We start from the raw sequence: 18,569 nt of genomic DNA, 5'->3' as shown, positions 1-18,569 counted from the left end.
TACGAAGTATATACATTACTCAAAAGTTACACGGGTTGATAACCAGCAAACTGTTTTCACTTTTGTATAGACGCTGTAATTACTTGCATGCAGCACATATCTCTGAGCATGCCAATACCCTCTGTCTGAGTATGGAGAGTTGAAAGGAGAGTTGACATTGCCATTAATAGTAGCCGCTCTATGAAGTATTGCAATTTTTTAGTTGTTGTAAGATTCTATCAATTGATAGATATAATAAGCAGTTTTCTGCTTGGTGTGTATCCCTGTGTAAACCCCCCCCCCTGTTTGTTGAACGACATTCGTGTTTTATTTCTCCTTACAGGCACAGTGTGACCTCATTAGGAACAAGATACAGGTTAATATACCTTTTCTTAATCACACCTTTTTAGAGCACTTAGTTCGCACCCCCTTACCTCACGTAATTCACATAACGGTCCTGATGAAAGCCAATAAGTCCTATTAAGGCATAAAAGGCAGAAACATGTCGACCAATTTTTAACTATCCTCCTCCCCCCACAACATCCTGATCATACTCTGAGTGCATCCACTGCTCATAACAAGTATTTATAGATGCACTATTAACCAGAGCTTCCCAGACCCGAACCCTGACCTATTAAAGTTGTTCTCTGGTTTTCTGGGCCTTTTTTAATCTATTCCCCATCACTGGCTCACTACTGCGTCAACCTTGGGTCAATGCCTCCTGGTGGAGGTTGCATAACTTGAACGACCCAATGATTATGCACACACGTGATCTAAAAGTGGAGAATCAAGATACACCGCTATAACATCGATATACCCATCACGTGCATGAGGGTTTTTATCTTTGGGACGCACCCCTCCGCTCCTGCAAAATACCTAAGGTTGTGCAGGACAAGTGATCCTTTCTCATATTGATTATTGTATTTTAAGATGTCATCATGAATGGCTTGTGAGAGACCTATTAGGGAGTTTACGGGTTGCCCCTTCACTCCATTCTAAGATGTATGCAGTCTTGTTGGGCTTTTTCTATATCTCGCACCAGTACGTAGTTCCACCGTATTCACTCAGGGCCCTTCTTTAGTGAGAACTGGTCATAAGCCTGTGCAGGTGGCTTTTGATGCCCTTGTCCTATCACATAGGTACTCATTGTTGGAAGATATGGAGGCATGTGAATGACTGATCTCTCTACTAAATAATTTGCCTCCGCAGTCTGTTCTTTTTAACGATTATCAAACGGTTTCTGGTTTGGTACCTGTGGAGAGGGTTCAGTTGATCATTTTAGGTTCACTAAGCAGTATTACATCCTTAGCAATTGACCCTACATCATCCTTCTCACCAGTACTGACAGCGATTCGGTCGCAGGAGTCCCCAAGTGATATAAAGTTTCTCTCTAGGAATATAGCGGGTTATGAATACAAAAAGGATAATCAAAATTAGCATAAAGTGCTTACGAATTCTGATATTATCTGCTTTCAGGAAAATTGGGCAGAGCAGTCTGTCTAGGTAAATAGCTACAGCTCCTTTGTTACGCCAGCAGTTCCATCAGCAGCAGGTAGATCTAAGGGAGGCTTACTCAGAATTATAGCAAACACGATCACCCTAGGTAAGGTGACCTTTATCAATAACTTGCCTCATTTTCATGTTATCTTGGCTGAAGCTTCTGGGAAAATTGATTTGTTACGGATTAATTATTATTATTATAATTTTTTTTTTTATTGAGCATCAAACAAAGGATAACAGAGAGGATGGTGACCACAAGGGTACCAGAGGGCGTGCAGTTTCCGGGGTTGCATTACAAACAGCTATGGTGGGTTCAGCTTCACATAATCCCCAGGCCTGCTACATCCCTGCACAAAGTGAATGATGCTAGTTTAAAGAACATATAACACCCCTCCCCCAACACAAACAAAGTCCTCCCACCCCCCACACCCGGTGGTAAATAAATTATAATGGAAACGATAAGAAAATAATACAGAGGAGGAAAATTTGGACATTGGCATATTGACTAGTGTTGAGATTCAGGCAAACCTAAAATATAGCTTAGGGGCCCCCTTGGGGGCAACGAGTCAGAGAAGGAAAACCTATAGTTGGAAACGGTGTATGGCCCGCACCGTCGGAGGACAAACTGCAGAAGGCAGACCCTGAGACAGAAAGGTCACCAGAGGGCCCCAGCGGAGCACAAAATCTTCGTAATCGTTCCGGAAAATGTCCGCAAGATGCTCCATGGAAAGTATCCTCCACAGTCGGGCATATCGCCGGGGCATCTGTCTTCTTCCGTACAGCTGCTAAAGTGAGCTTGGCTGCCCCCAGACACGTCCACATAATCGCTTTATCAGTCTTAGTTTGCCTGATCAGGGTGGGGTCTCTAAGTCCAAGGAGAGCAAAGTCAATGGAAACTGGAATTGGGTAACCCAATATGTCTTTGATAAGAGATAAAATCTCTTCCCAAAAGGACAAATCTTAGGACAATCCCACCATATATGCCTGAAATCCCTCGGTAGCCCACATCCCCGCCAGCAGAGATCTGAGGTGTCTGGAAAAATGCGTTGAAGCTTAGTAGGGTATAGGTACCAATCATATAAAGGTTTATAGTGAGCTTCTCGGAGAGCCATGGACTTGTTGTGCTTGGAGATGTCCCCCATATATGTGCCCATTCCCCGTCTGAAATGTCCCTACCTAAAACTTGCTCCCAAAAAGTCATGTAACGTGCCCGTGGAGAATGTGTAGTGTGGAGCAACATGTCATAGAGAGCTGAAATAGCACCTTTCATGGAGCCCGCCTTATGGGCCACAAACTTCTCCATTTCCGTAAGCTCCCTGGTAGCAGCCTCTCTAATGGGAGGTGTCGAGACCCAATGTTTGAGCTGAAGATAGTGGTGATGTTCCATCTGCGGAAGCGCAAATTCTTTCCTACATTCAGAAAACGTCAAGACCTCCCCATAGCGGAACAGATCTGATATTTTGAGGCAATCCCCCTTCCTCCAGCTGTCAAAGGGCCCCTCATGTAACGCATGGGGGAAATCTGGATTAAAATGAATGGGTGTGTACAGGGAAGGGAATGAAGTCTCGCCCTCCCTATTTGTAACCTTGTCCCAAATGATCAGAGTCGTGCGGGTGGGGGTGCTAAGATAGGCATTAGGAGGACGATCTCTCCTGGCTTTCCACAGCACATCCCATATACATCGCCCCACAACGGCACGGTCCATGTGGAGCCAATGCTTGTCGGTTTCCCTGGCAGACCACTCAGCTAATACCCGTAACTGAGCAGCAGGGTAATATAAAGTAAAATCAGGTAGGGCTAATCTACCTTTAGCACGAGGACGTCTGAGCACATGGTGGGGCACAGCGGGGATCCGAAACCTCGTAGCCTTCTCGATCAGATGGACTGTACGCCTGATGTTGTCTTGCGTTTGCCTACCTTTTATAAAGCCAGATTGGCCGGGATGGATTAACTGCAGTATCAGATTCTCTAAACTGAATCGTGGAATAAAGCTTGGCATCCAGATTGAGAAGTGCGATCGGTCTGTAGGAGCCCCAGAGTTGCGGATCCTTACCAGGTTTGGGTATTACCGTAATTACAGCCTCAGCCATAGAGCTGGAGACCTGCGCATCGGAGGTGATGGCCGGAAATAAAGCCGTAAGATGAGGAATGAGCTCTGTCGAAAAACACCTGTAAAAATGAGCTGTAAGGCCGTCGGGTCCCGGGGCTATGTGCAATTTGAGTCTCGAGATAGCCTCCCTAACCTCCTCCTGTGTGATGGGGGAATCTAACTCTGCAGCTGACGCCCTTGATAACTGCAGGAGGGCAAGATTATCTAAAAATTGTTGTTGCCATGCCGTGTCTGGAATAGTGCCCTGGGAGAGTTGACCATAGAACTCCCCGAATATGTTTGCTTTAGTGGTGTCGGAGTGTGTGAGGTGTCCCTCACGGGCTAAAATCCCCCCAATGAAGTCCCTTTCCCTTTGAACCCTAAGCTGGCGTGCTAAGTGCGAGCCCACTTTATTGCCCTGTGCGAAGGAAGACTGACGAATCTTTAGCAGAGTGAATTCCGGCGAATTAGAATATATAGATCGTAATTTGCCCCTGAGAGCGGTGAGTTGTCTCTGAAGAACTCGGGTTGGGTTGGCTTTGTGTGCTTGTTCGTATTCTCCAATTCTTTCTCCAGAGCCTCCCTTTCCCTCGTCCTTTGTTTGTTTAGGGTCGCATTACGTTGGATGCATTTCCCTCTAATCACATCCTTAAAGGCATCCTAGGTGTTCTGAGGGGTTGTGTCCTGCGGATCATTATGTACAAAAAAGTCAGCAATGGCCGCTCTTATGTCCTCTCTGGCCACCGGATCTCGGGTGAGAGCTAATGGGAAAACTACAGAGGAAACCTTGGAGAGGTCCCATTCCAGCGGAGGCCCAGGGTGATCAAGCTGTGGTCTGAAACTGCTATCGGAAGTATCTGGGCAGCCTGAAGAGCCCCTAATAGGGATTGGCTAATAAAAATATAGTCAATTCTGGAGTACGTCCTATGGACATGGGAGAAATACGGATTAATTTTTATAATAAAAATTTGAAGAATCCTACACAGGTGACAGATGAGTTGGTTGGAATATTGGAATCTCTGTTAACATACTGCACCGGTTCAATTTGTTTATTTGAGCTAGGGATTTTCATGTGTCCTGTAGCCCCAATTAGGACCAACATATTTGTGGCGTAACTGACACTAATGATTAGTTGGTAGTCCATTTTATGCATCATAACTACGGAAACATTTCAAACAGTTTTTCATTAACTTGGGACCTAGTTATAATAAACCTGTGTCACCCCAAGACTGGACAATCCCTCCCAGTCTTTCAGCGTACTGGAGTTACCTCGACATCTGATTTTACAATTATTCAGACTAATTTTAAGAGATGTATTATGTCCTCCATAGTCAGGTTGACAGAGTTCAGTGATCATGCTTTCCTTCTTTTTTTTTTGTTTGGCCTCTTTCTGCTAAGTCAAGCTCTATATTTGCCCCAAAACCGATTCGGAGTAGGAAAAATGGATCTACTCTTAAATGGGAGAAAATTAACCCTATTTCCTATCTCCCAAAGGTTGTAAAGGAGGTGTTACCAGACATTGAATCCTGCTTAAACATCAACACTGATAGTCATCAAGTAATAATAGCATTTAGTAAAATTTTAACATCTATAAATTCTAATCTTTTACATCTAGCTACAAGAAACACTCCATCGACGATAAGAGGGTTTGAGACAAATTGCTCAAAGGCCTCCAAAAATGTTCGCACTGCTCTTAAAACAAGTCCCAGAAACAAAGATTTGAAGCTACGAGCGGACTATAAGACAGCTAGGGCAGTGAGAAACAAGCATTAGGAATGCATTAGGGCTCGGGTTTGTTTTAAGTTAGAGATAATGGCATTGTAAATGGCAATGTGTTTTAGGCACTCTGCACTACCACTCTGCACTACCAATCTGCACTCTGCACTCTCAATCTGCACTCTGCACTACCAATCTGCACTCTGCACTACCAATCTGCACTCTGCACTACCAATCTGCACTCTGCACTACCAATCTGCACTCTGCACTACCACTCTGCACTACCACTCTGCACTACCACTCTGCACTCTGCACTACCACTCTGCACTACCACTCTGCACTCTGCACTACCACTCTGCACTCTGCACTCTCACTCTGCACTACGCACTACCACTCTGCACTACGCACTACCACTCTGCACTACGCACTACCACTCTGCACTACGCACTACCACTCTGCACTACCACTCTGCACTACGCACTACCACTCTGCACTACGCACTACCACTCTGCACTACGCACTACCACTCTGCACTCTGCACTACCACTCTGCACTACGCGCTACCACTCTGCACTACGCGCTACCACTCTGCACTACGCGCTACCACTCTGCACTACGCGCTACCACTCTGCACTACGCGCTACCACTCTGCACTACGCGCAACCACTCTGCACTACGCACTCTGCACTACGCGCAACCACTCTGCACTACGCACTCTGCACTACGCGCAACCACTCTGCACTACGCACTCTGCACTACGCGCAACCACTCTGCACTACCACTCTGCACTACCACTCTGCACTACGCACTACCACTCTGCACTACGCACTACCACTCTGCACTACGCACTACCACTCTGCACTACGCACTACCACTCTGCACTACGCGCTACCACTCTGCACTACGCGCTACCACTCTGCACTACGCGCTACCACTCTGCACTACGCGCAACCACTCTGCACTACGCACTCTGCACTACGCGCAACCACTCTGCACTACGCACTCTGCACTACGCGCAACCACTCTGCACTACGCACTCTGCACTACGCGCAACCACTCTGCACTACGCACTCTGCACTACGCGCAACCACTCTGCACTACCACTCTGCACTACCACTCTGCACTACGCACTACCACTCTGCACTACGCACTACCACTCTGCACTACGCACTACCACTCTGCACTACGCACTACCACTCTGCACTACCACTCTGCACTACCACTCTGCACTACCACTCTGCACTACCACTCTGCACTACCACTCTGCACTACCACTCTGCACTACCACTCTGCACTACCACTCTGCACTACCACTCTGCACTACCACTCTGCACTACGCACTACCACTCTGCACTACGCACTACCACCCTGCACTACGCATTACCACTCTGCACTACCACTCTGCACTACCACTCTGCACTACGCACTACCACTCTGCACTCTGCACTACGCACTACCACTCTGCACTACGCACTACCACTCTGCACTGCGCACTACCACTCTGCACTACGCACTACCACTCTGCACTCTGCACTACCACTCTGCAATACCACTCTGCACTACGCACTACCACTCTGCACTACCACTCTGCACTATGCACTACCACTCTGCACTACGCACTACCACTCTGCACTACGCACTACCACTCTGCACTACGCACTACCACTCTGCACTACGCACTACCACTCTGCACTACGCACTACCACTCTGCACTACGCACTACCACTCTGCACTACGCACTACCATTACGCACTACCACTCTGCACTACGCACTACCACTCTGCACTACGCACTACCACTCTGCACTCTGCACTACCACTCTGCACTACCACTCTGCACTACGCACTACCACTCTGCACTACGCACTACCACTCTGCACTCTGCACTACCACTCTGCACTACCACTCTGCACTCTGCACTACGCACTACCACTCTGCACTACGCACTACCACTCTGCACTACGCACTACCACTCTGCTCTACGCACTACCACTCTGCTCTACGCACTACCACTCTGCACTACGCACTACCACTCTGCACTACCACTCTGCACTACGCACTACCACTCTGCACTACGCACTACCACTCTGCACTACGCACTACCACTCTGCACTACGCACTACCACTCTGCACTCTGCATTACCACTCTGCACTACGCACTACCACTCTGCACTACCACTCTGCACTACCACTCTGCACTACGCACTACCACTCTGCACTACCACTCTGCACTACGCACTACCACTCTGCACTACGCACTACCACTCTGCACTACGACTCTGCACTACGCACTACCACTCTGCACTACGCACTACCACTCTGCACTACGCACTACCACTCTGCACTACGCACTACCACTCTGCACTACCACTCTGCACTACCACTCTGCACTCTGCACTACCACTCTGCACTACCACTCTGCACTACGCACTACCACTCTGCACTACCACTCTGCACTACCACTCTGCACTATGCACTACCACTCTGCACTATGCACTACCACTCTGCACTCTGCACTACGCACTACCACTCTGCACTACGCACTACCACTCTGCACTCTGCACTACCACTCTGCACTACCACTCTGCACTACGCACTACCACTCTGCACTACGCACTACCACTCTGCACTATGCACTACCACTCTGCACTACGCACTACCACTCTGCACTACGCACTACCACTCTGCACTACCACTCTGCACTACGCACTACCACTCTGCACTCTGCACTACCACTCTGCACTCTGCACTACCACTCTGCACTACGCACTACCACTCTGCACTACGCACTACCACTCTGCACTACGCACTACCACTACGCACTACCACTCTGCACTACGCACTACCACTCTGCACTACGCACTACCACTACGCACTACCACTCTGCACTATGCACTACCACTCTGCACTACGCACTACCACTCTGCACTACGCACTACCACTCTGCACTACGCACTACCACTCTGCACTACCACTCTGCACTCTGCACTACCACTCTGCACTCTGCACTACGCACTACCACTCTGCACTACGCACTACCACTCTGCACTACGCACTACCACTCTGCACTACGCACTACCACTCTGCACTACGCACTACCACTCTGCACTACGCACTACCACTCTGCACTACGCACTACCACTCTGCACTCTGCACTACCACTCTGCACTACGCACTACCACTCTGCACTACGCACTACCACTCTGCACTACGCACTACCACTACGCACTACCACTCTGCACTACGCACTACCACTCTGCACTACGCACTACCACTCTGCACTACGCACTACCACTCTGCACTACGCACTACCACTATGCACTACCACTCTGCACTACGCACTACCACTCTGCACTACGCACTACCACTCTGCACTACGCACTACCACTCTGCACTACCACTCTGCACTCTGCACTACCACTCTGCACTACGCACTACCACTCTGCACTACCACTCTGCACTACGCACTACCACTCTGCACTCTGCATTACCACTCTGCACTACGCACTACCACTCTGCACTACCACTCTGCACTACCACTCTGCACTACGCACTACCACTCTGCACTACGCACTACCACTCTGCACTACCACTCTGCACTACGCACTACCACTCTGCACTACGCACTACCACTCTGCACTACGCACTACCACTCTGCACTACGCACTACCACTCTGCACTACGCACTACCACTCTGCACTACGCACTACCACTCTGCACTACGCACTACCACTCTGCACTACCACTCTGCACTCTGCACTACGCACTACCACTCTGCACTCTGCACTACCACTCTGCACTACGCACTACCACTCTGCACTACGCACTACCACTCTGCACTCTGCACTACCACTCTGCACTACCACTCTGCACTACCACTCTGCACTACCACTCTGCACAACCACTCTGCACTACGCACTACCACTCTGCACTACGCACTACCACTCTGCACTACGCACTACCACTCTGCACTACGCACTACCACTCTGCACTCCCACTCTGCACTACCACTCTGCACTCTGCACTACCACTCTGCACTCTGCACTACGCACTACCACCCTGCACTACGCACTACCACTCTGCACTACGCACTACCACTCTGCACTACTCCCTACCACTCTGCACTACTCCCTACCACTCTGCACTACACACTACGACTCTGCACTACGCACTACCACTCTGCACTACGCACTACCACTCTGCACTACGCACTACCACTCTGCACTACGCACTACCACTCTGCACTCTGCACTACCACTCTGCACTACGCACTACCACTCTGCACTCTGCACTACCACTCTGCACTACGCACTACCACTCTGCACTACGCACTACCACTCTGCACTACGCACTACCACTCTGCACTACGCACTACCACTCTGCACTACGCACTACCACTCTGCACTACGCACTACCACTCTGCACTACCACTCTGCACTACGCACTACCACTCTGCACTACGCACTACCACTCTGCACTATGCACTACCACTCTGCACTACGCACTACCACTTTGCACTACGCACTACGCACTACCACTCTGCACTACGCACTACCACTCTGCACTACGCACTACCACTCTGCACTACGCACTACCACTCTGCACTCTGCACTACGCACTTCCACTCTGCACTACGCACTACCACTCTGCACTACGCACTACCACTCTGCACTACGCACTACCACTCTGCACTACGCACTACCACTCTGCACTACTCACTACTCTGCACTCACTTTTTAAGATACCTCGCATACAAGCACCCTTGCCTCGCCAATCCACGTGTCTTCTAAAATAAAAGTGCGCAGTCTTTCAAGATTTCTGAAAAGATATTTCTGTTGTTGCACGAACATTTGCCTCTTCTCTGCGCTCGCACCATCTGGATTGCATTACACGGGCACTCCGACAGCTCCTAATTAAGATTAATAAGTCTGCCGTGCGCGAAACCGCCGAAAATATGCCAAATCGGGCACGCGTAAATTACATATAGCCTATCACGTCAACGCTACTAAATAGACAGCACAGCGAAGACGTATCACTAGGCAGATGCCATAAAAAACTAAGGAATGTGCCAGCCGGACCCCTTTCTGAATTCTTTTTTTTTTTTAACGCATAAGAGCTCGGAAGCTCCGCCCCCCACTTCGTGGTGGCGTAGGCCCGAGCCCTAAAAAGGAGTTACGGGATGAAACATGGGTAAATTGTGTGAGGCTTCGAGGAGTAAACATAGCAAAGCATTTTGGAGGGTGGTAAATGCCCCTTTTCTGCAGGATCAGGGCAGCCCCTCTCTTGATATTCATATAGATCAATCCACTTGGCTGTCTCACTTCCAGAGCATTTTTAATGTAGAGATGGATAGCGCTACAAAAAAACCTTAGGACTTGATGACTGCCCATCTGGCGATGGAATTCTCATTAGAGGAAATTGAGCATGCACTCTCTCAATCGCCTGCCCTAAAGGCAGCAGGGTCAGATGGAGTTTCTCTGGATATTTTCATTATACATAAAAATGTATGGGCTCCACTCTTGACCCAAGTTTTATTACTGTTTCCATAGTGGGAGCCCCGGTATCTTGGAAACAATCAGTGATTATCCCCATATATAAGAAGGGGGATCCATCGAATCCGGCAAAGTACAGCCCAATCTCCCTGCTGGATAATGCTGCCAAACTAATGGGGAGATTGCTCCTAAATAGACTGGAGGAGTGTGCGTTTGTTCATAATGTTTTAGCTGAGACACAATACGGGTTTATAAAGGGGAGGGGTACGATCGACCACGACTAAAATTCACCCTTACTTGCAGCAAAATATGTTTGTGCAAAAAAGGGCCTGTTTTATATGGCTTTTGTGGACTTGTCCGCGGCATTCAACTGTGTAAACCACTCAAAATTGTGGGTTCTTTTGGAGTCTATGGATGTGGACATCTCCCTAATTCTTTTTATTAGGGAGATGTATAGAAAGGCAGGGGCAGTAGTCAGGTTTGGTAAACAGGGGGAATGTTCGGAAATATTTAAAATTGAAAAGGGGGTGTCGACAGGGATGTGTCCCTGCCCTCTTTCTTTTTTCCTTGTACACCAATAAATGTAATGAAGTTTTGACCGCGCAGTGCGGTGATGTTCCATCAGCAGGCGGCTTATCGCTGCTTGCTCTCTTCTATGCAGATGATGCGGTTTTGATGGCCAGGACACCCCTGGCCCTACAGCGCTTGATTGGCTCTTATTCAACTTTCAAGGATGAACTGCTAACGAATCAAAAACCTTTGTTATGATAGTGGGACTAGGAAGGAAAAAGTATTTTTCATTCCATCTAGATGGGTGTTCTCTGGAGCGGATATAGGGGCACATGCATCATTGGAAATTGCATTCGCAAATGGTGCGAATCGCAAAATGTGTCCGTTTGCGAATGCAATTCCCATTTTTGAGATGCATTATCATTTTTGTTATTTTCGTAATTTAAGAAATGGCAAAATTGCGATTTCTTAAATTGCGATTGCATTTAAAGAATCTCAAATTGAGATTCCTTAAATACAATGCATCACACTTTTAAAATTTGCGAATTCGCAAATAAGGAGAGCAAATTACCATGAAGTTGACCTTCATGGTAATTTGCAAAAACTTTGAAAAATGCAGTAAAGTGCATTTTTCAAAGTTCCATTTTACACACACACATGCCCTTGGAGCATGCGAGTGTGCAAAATGTACTTCTAAGCAGATTTCAGGGGCGCAACAGGGTGTCCTTTGGACACCCCTGCACCCTTGAAATTGCATTCTTATTTTGCGAATTTCTAATGGTGAATTGCAAATCAAGAAAGTCTTTCCATTCATTCCTATGGGCCTCTAGGCCCATAGGAATGGATGGGGAGGTATTCCTTATTTGCGATTCTCAATCAGAGAATCGCAATTAAGGAATTTTAAGAAATCGCTATTTTTTTTGCAATTTCTTGACGCATTGCAGTTTGCGATTCCTTATTCTTCGCAATTAAGGAATCGCAAAATGCAATATTGATGCATGTGCCAGATAGTCCTTTATTAGGTCGCGCCTGAGCCAGTGTGCAGGAACTGCTCTGCAGAGATCTGTGGTAGTTCCATATGGTTTGGAGAGAAGCTTCGCTCACTCCCCCGCCCTTATTTTTGATTGACTTGTGTCTTTGTACTTCGTAAATGCTGGCATCTGCTTCATTATGAGGCTTATTAGTCCCTCGTTAGTTTGGGCATGTGGCGTTTGTATCCTCTCATGGCTACTAGCACCTTTACTTGGCTGTTACATGGTGCGTGCTCTATTTTCTGTAATGAGTTTTTCCAACTGCAGGCACAACAACGTGCCCACCTGGGACAATGGCGCAGCCGATTTTCCAAGCGCTGCACTTTAATTTTATTGGCAGCTTCAAAGCTGCATCGCCCCCCCCCCCTCCAGCCCCACCCATATCTTCATCAGCTGCAAAAGCCTCTTCCGGCTATAGTGATCAGACGCTGAGCTGGAATCCGACCCGCCCGCCTCCCTACTTCCATGCAACAGCTGACCAGCAGCCCATGTGGCTACCACGAACCCGATGCATGCGAGTACTGATTTTGTTAAATTTAAAATATCTGCTTACTTACTTGCATAGACTCGCAAATGGTACACGTATACCGTCTATACTGCGTTTACACGTTAGTTCTCCGAAATGCACCCTACTGCTGAAAGTGTTACCATGGATCAGAGGATTAGGACATAAGATTTTTTCTTTACTCAAACGCTTCCAAGTTGGACATAAAAGCCTAATGAGAAAGCTACAATTTTCAATAAAGGTTGTTGAAAACAATGGGCAAGAGCTCTCCTGCAAACAACCTTGTTAATCTCCCCCACCTCTGAAGCTATTTTGGCCAATCAGCAAAGAGATTGTTGTCCTGCAACCAACAAGCATGGTGCTCGTTCCCCATATGCAGGTCATGTTAGAAAGGCAAAGGTAATGGCTGCCTCCTATTGCTCCAACACATAACTGCAACATCTCTGGACCCCGTGGCTCGCGGATTCCGGGGAGCCGGTCGCTTTGCAATCTGGCCTCCCTCTCTCCCGTACTGTTCCAAAGAGCAGTCACCATTTATTTATTTATTTATTTTAAAGGTTTTATATAGCGCTGGCTAGACCCGGAGGTATCAGAGCGCTTTACATGAGCATCAGATCATAGTTACAGGTTACATCGTTACAAAGGTTACACAGTTATTACAGCATGGCAACATAGTTACTTGTAAGGTCAAGATAAACAATAAGCACAAATACGAAAGGGGAAAAGCAAGCAAGGGGAAAGGTTCAGGGGAGGGGGGCAGGAGCTGGGGAAGTAGACATGTAATGAAGGCGGGAAAGAGGAGGGGAGGGTGAAGGACATCGCATGGAAAGAGGATGGGAAGGGGGGACGGGGACACAAACCGGTAGACGAGTCAAAGCAACATCCAAAGTCCAATTAGTAGTGATCCCAGGGTAAGTGGTATCACTTCCCTATCTACGTTGGGGGAGGCTCCCTTTACGCAGTTGACTCTCTCAGAGGGGTCTCTGAGACTCCAAGGCCTACATACTGGATCCTTCCCCAAAAAGGGGAGAGGGAGTGCTTTGGCAAGGGGTGCCATATCATACCTCAGCTGTGAGTGGCTCCCTTGGTGCAGTGGACTCTCTCAGCGGGTACGCTGAGACTCCAAAGTATAAATATTGGATCTTTCCCCAACAAGGGGAGAAGGAGTGCTTAGTCAAAGGGCACAAAGGACAGGGGGCTAGGCAGACTAGCAGGTAAGGTGAGAGATTCAGGGGAGAGTGGCCATTCAGTGAATTATGTTACACTGGATATCCACACCCCAACTGATTTCATCGAATAAAGGAACATTCTGGAAGGCCTATAGATAAAGATGCAGAATTGGCCAAAGTGAACCTGTTTTTCATCTCTACACTGGATGGCCTCTTTAAATACATTTCGAGTGAAGGCTCGAAGCTGGGTTTGAGTCTCAGCAGGGTTGCTCAGCATCCTGTGATTCTGGGCAAATCACTTCATCTCCCCCTGCATAACAAAAAAAATGAATGTGTCTGTCTGTACGCAACTGGTGCTCATGTAAAGGGCTATGATAGGTCTCATGTCTAGTTTGAGCTATATTACACTCCCCAAAAAAGTAATCAGGCATATTTTTGAGAACCAGCAACTACCTGTTCTAGAAATTGGATATTTTAGGTGGGCTACAGACTTGCAAAAACAACTTTCTTCTTGAAATATTAGAAGAAAGAAATTTAAGAAGAAAACACTCTTAATTCTTTTCAATCTTGGTGGTGTGTTATATAAAACTGAAAATAATATAATTACAAGTTCGTACACACCACTCTGGGCTCTATGTCTAAATATTGCAATCTGAAATTATGTCTGACAAACATTTTGTCAAAAATATAGTTTACAAAAATATTGTCCCATTGGGGTAGATTTGGGGAAGCTATGGTTTTGAATCAACAGGGCACAATATTTACGTCCAATATTACAAACACAGTACCTACTCTGGAAGGATAGAGGAAGGAGTTCACAAATAGGGTTTTTTCTTAATTTAATTGTTTGAGAGTTTGTTAGCCGTCCTGCACCTTGCATTTCGGCTGGATTTTGTTTTCTGTTTCCTCAAAATGTCCACGCTATTTTAAGAATAGTAGTATGTATCAAAATGCTTAGCAAACACACATGGCTTGCCTTGTGGAATATGCTGATTTCATTTCCTGTTGTGGTTGCTATCCAAAAACCCAGCATTGAATGACTGTATAACGTTTGGGGTTAGAATCTGCTTTTTGCTTTAGAAAATTGTTGAAAACAAGTAAGCAATTCAAAAACAATAGGTATGTGTGGATGAAGACCATGAAAAATGAGTAACGTGCTAAGCAAGTGTCAGAGTAACTACTTTTGCTTATTGCTGGTGATATGTTGACATCTTTATTAATGTCTTTGTATCTAGTTGTTGAACCCTGTGCCAAGAGACACAGATATTTCTAAAAAAAAAACCAGTATTTCTGAACACAGTGCATAGCTGAGGAGTGCTGCTGCCTGTGGACAGTTAAGTCAGAATTTCAACTAGAAAAGGAACAGCTGTTGGATCATTGAGTGTTGAGTGATTGGGTGAGATGCCCATGGGTTTGAAGTGTGATTGTGCGATTGTATATTCATTGTGTACACCTTTTTTTATTATCAGCAGCGAAGACCCACATATATTTTCATTACACTGCTTTATGTTGTTTGAATTATTTTAGTGTTTGTTTTCGGATTGTGCTAGAGGTGAGTGACGTTGAAGGGGCTTTATATCTGCAACACTGTAAAGTTTTTACAAACTTTGAAACTTTGCATTCTTTGTAAACCTCATCAGTTCCGCACAGCGTTTTTTTTTAACGGTTTAATAACGCTTTAACTCACTGTATATTTTCAGGAGAAAGGCACTAAAAATCACTACTTTTTGCGAAAATAATCAGATTAAAAAATATATGATTACATTTGCATTCAGTTGGGAACGTTGGTGACTTTCAAAGTGATTGGTTTGGATGTAAACTCAGTACTAGGCCTGGACATGCATTAAGCCCATACATAAGCATAGACTACTCTCCTGCATTAGGTTCAACGTTAGGATAGAAATGTGCTATTGACCTAAAATAATATGGAGTCCGTAGTGCCTTTCCCAGTAAGTCCAAGAGCTGATCCAGTAATGTAACAATATACTTTTTCTGTTTCTTAACCGTGAAAAAATGCCCCACCCTCCTTATTGAATGCGGGAAACTGACAACAGCACATCTGTGTTACATGTCATCTATATTAAAGCCACCTGACCGGTTGTTTTCAAAAGCCTGTTTTATTAACAACACTACTACCACCACCAATAATACCACTACCAGTACCAATACCACCACTTTAGCGCCTCTCGCCAACTAGTAATAGCAGGGGCACTGCACGAGGCCGGAGCTGCAGCCAAGACCATCCCACCATCCCTCCCACCATCCCTCCCTGCCTACCATAAAACACAGCCCACCCTGCACCAGAAGGCGAAGCAAGGGCCCTACGACAGCTGGAGTGTTTTTTATTAGGCCAAAGACAGCAATGACAATACGCAATACCACACTGCACACTCAAATCACCGGGAGGGCAGGAAATAGCCCCCCTACTTATCCTCCTGAACCACGACAGAGTAATCACTGAGCGAAAAGTGTTGGAGCACTTTGTTAGTGTTTATACCTCGGATCATATGTAACTCTTACTTCACACTTTGGGGGACATTAGGATGACGGGCGGACTTTGTCCGCCCGCCATCCTATCGGACAACAGGATTGCCCGCCATAAGGGCGGGGGTCCCGTGGGGGGAATTAAGATGAGCCCGCCACAGTGGCGGGCACATCCTTCATTTTTAACATTGTGGTGCCTGTCATGTTGTACACCACGTGGTGCCTGTCATGCTGTACATTGAAATGCAGGGGGGTACCATAGGTACCCCCCATGTGCAACCCCCACCCTCCTGGAGTCCCTGGGGGCCCGCAACGGGCCCCAGCAGGGAGACTCCGCTTGCCTTTCCGTGGCAGGCATTGTTTATAGCCCATTGTAATATGGCTGGCTGTGTCTGATAGACACCGCCACTATATACAACCCTTTTCTGCCCTGGTCTTAAGGTGACCAGGGCGGAAAAGCAGCGGGCGGTCTTTCGGTCCACCGCGGACCCCCCAGCCATCTTAATATGGCGGGGGGGTCTTTGCAGCATGGATGGCGGGCGGATAGCCGCCGCTAGGCTGGCGGTGGCGATCCGGCCGCCATCCTAATGGTCCCCTTTGTGTCTGTGTAATTTACAACACATGCACATTTTCTTCACTGCACTATTTGTCACTACTTTGTAGACATTGCAGGCCTATCTCATCTTCAGTTTTTACAATCTAACAAGCGGTCGAAAAGACCCTTTATTGCAATGCAATAGGTCTCGCATTTGCTAGAGCTTAAGCTAATAGTATTGTAAATGATAATGCCTTTTATTTAGGTTTTAAAACTAAAAACATAAATAAAAGACATTGTTATTTACAGTGCCAATAGCTCAAACTTGTGTGAATGCAAAACCTTTTGCATTGCAAATGCTTGTGTTTCTAGTACTCTTCTTCGATTCCAAACTTAGCTGGTCTGCTATGGTAGAAAACAGAATTAATGTGTTGCAAAGAAGCATAGCTGCTCTGTGGAAATGTGCCTCTAAACTGGGAAAAAAATCAATTAGAGAAATGGTAGAAGTTTATTTGGCAAAATCCATAGCAGAAATATGGCATACAGCCGAAGTGGGTGCTCTGCAGAAAGTGGAGGATACGTTTGTTAAAAAGCTGCTTTCAGTTGCTCTGGCCTTGCTCGAATCGGATTGCCCACAAATAACTCGACCTCCCTTTTATTACTGACTTGGTTAAACCGGCCTCGCTCCACTCATGGTTGCGTATCTGGAAACTCGGTTACGTTGAATCAAGCTGTAATGAAAGATATAATCAACCTTGACCGAGCCATTAGTATTCCTTGGCTAGCATAGGTCAAGAAGTCTTGCACAGATATGCGCCTAGCTTTATTGTACACATCACCCTTTAAATGCTTATTATTCTCCAAAACTGAGTTAAGAGAGGCTCTTGTTAATAAATGTCAGTTAGAAAGATGGCAATGTAACCAAAGTAAAGTAACGGTTATATTCTACCAGGCACTGCCAAGAGTGCCCACAGGACATGATTCATATACCTCCTTTGTCTCCAACAACATGCATCGATATCTTTTAACAAGGATGAGATTGAATTTTTTCACCTGATGGTAGGATACCTAGCTTAAGAACATTCACTAAATATTGTATTGCTATGACCTTGTGATGGCTTGTCTACTCAAACAATTTCTCATATTTTATTCTTCTATTGGTTTTATAAAATGGAAAGAAAAAAGTCATTCTCCCAATGTTAACGAAACTGAGTCTAATGTTTTACTCTGCAGCCCATACAGTAATTAATTCCCTGGAAACCCCATTCATCTGTTTTATGACTGCAAATTTGTTATACTCAGTCATTTGGACTAGGAAAAGTTAATTAGAGAGGGGGTTTGTTGTATTTGATCATTTTCATTAGCCTGTTGTTAATTGCCCAATTACTGATAATAAATTGTTGTAAGGCCTCGTTACCAGTGGTTGCAATCTTGCTCTTGCTGTGCCGCACCCTGCAACTAATATAGGCCTGCGTAAAGAAAGATACCCTGAAAATAGGGGGAATACACCTAATAAGGACACACAATGCCAAGGGAAACACTCACACCACAAGCCAGAAA

At 46.4% G+C, this 18,569-nt stretch overlaps 1 protein-coding gene across 1 annotated transcript in view; it reads right to left on the bottom strand.

The window, feature by feature from the left end:
* Positions 1–18,569, bottom strand: part of LOC144769606 (uncharacterized) — a 41,264-nt gene that overhangs the window by 3,070 nt on the left and 19,625 nt on the right. The gene's annotated exons all lie outside the window — the stretch shown is intronic.

The sequence above is a fragment of the Lissotriton helveticus genome, chromosome 1_1, assembly GCF_964261635.1.
Source record: "Lissotriton helveticus chromosome 1_1, aLisHel1.1, whole genome shotgun sequence".
In the NCBI taxonomy this organism is placed as follows: Eukaryota; Metazoa; Chordata; class Amphibia; order Caudata; family Salamandridae; genus Lissotriton; species Lissotriton helveticus.
The sequence above is the reverse complement of the archived record's forward strand: the minus strand, read 5'-3'. Positions and strand labels throughout refer to the sequence as shown.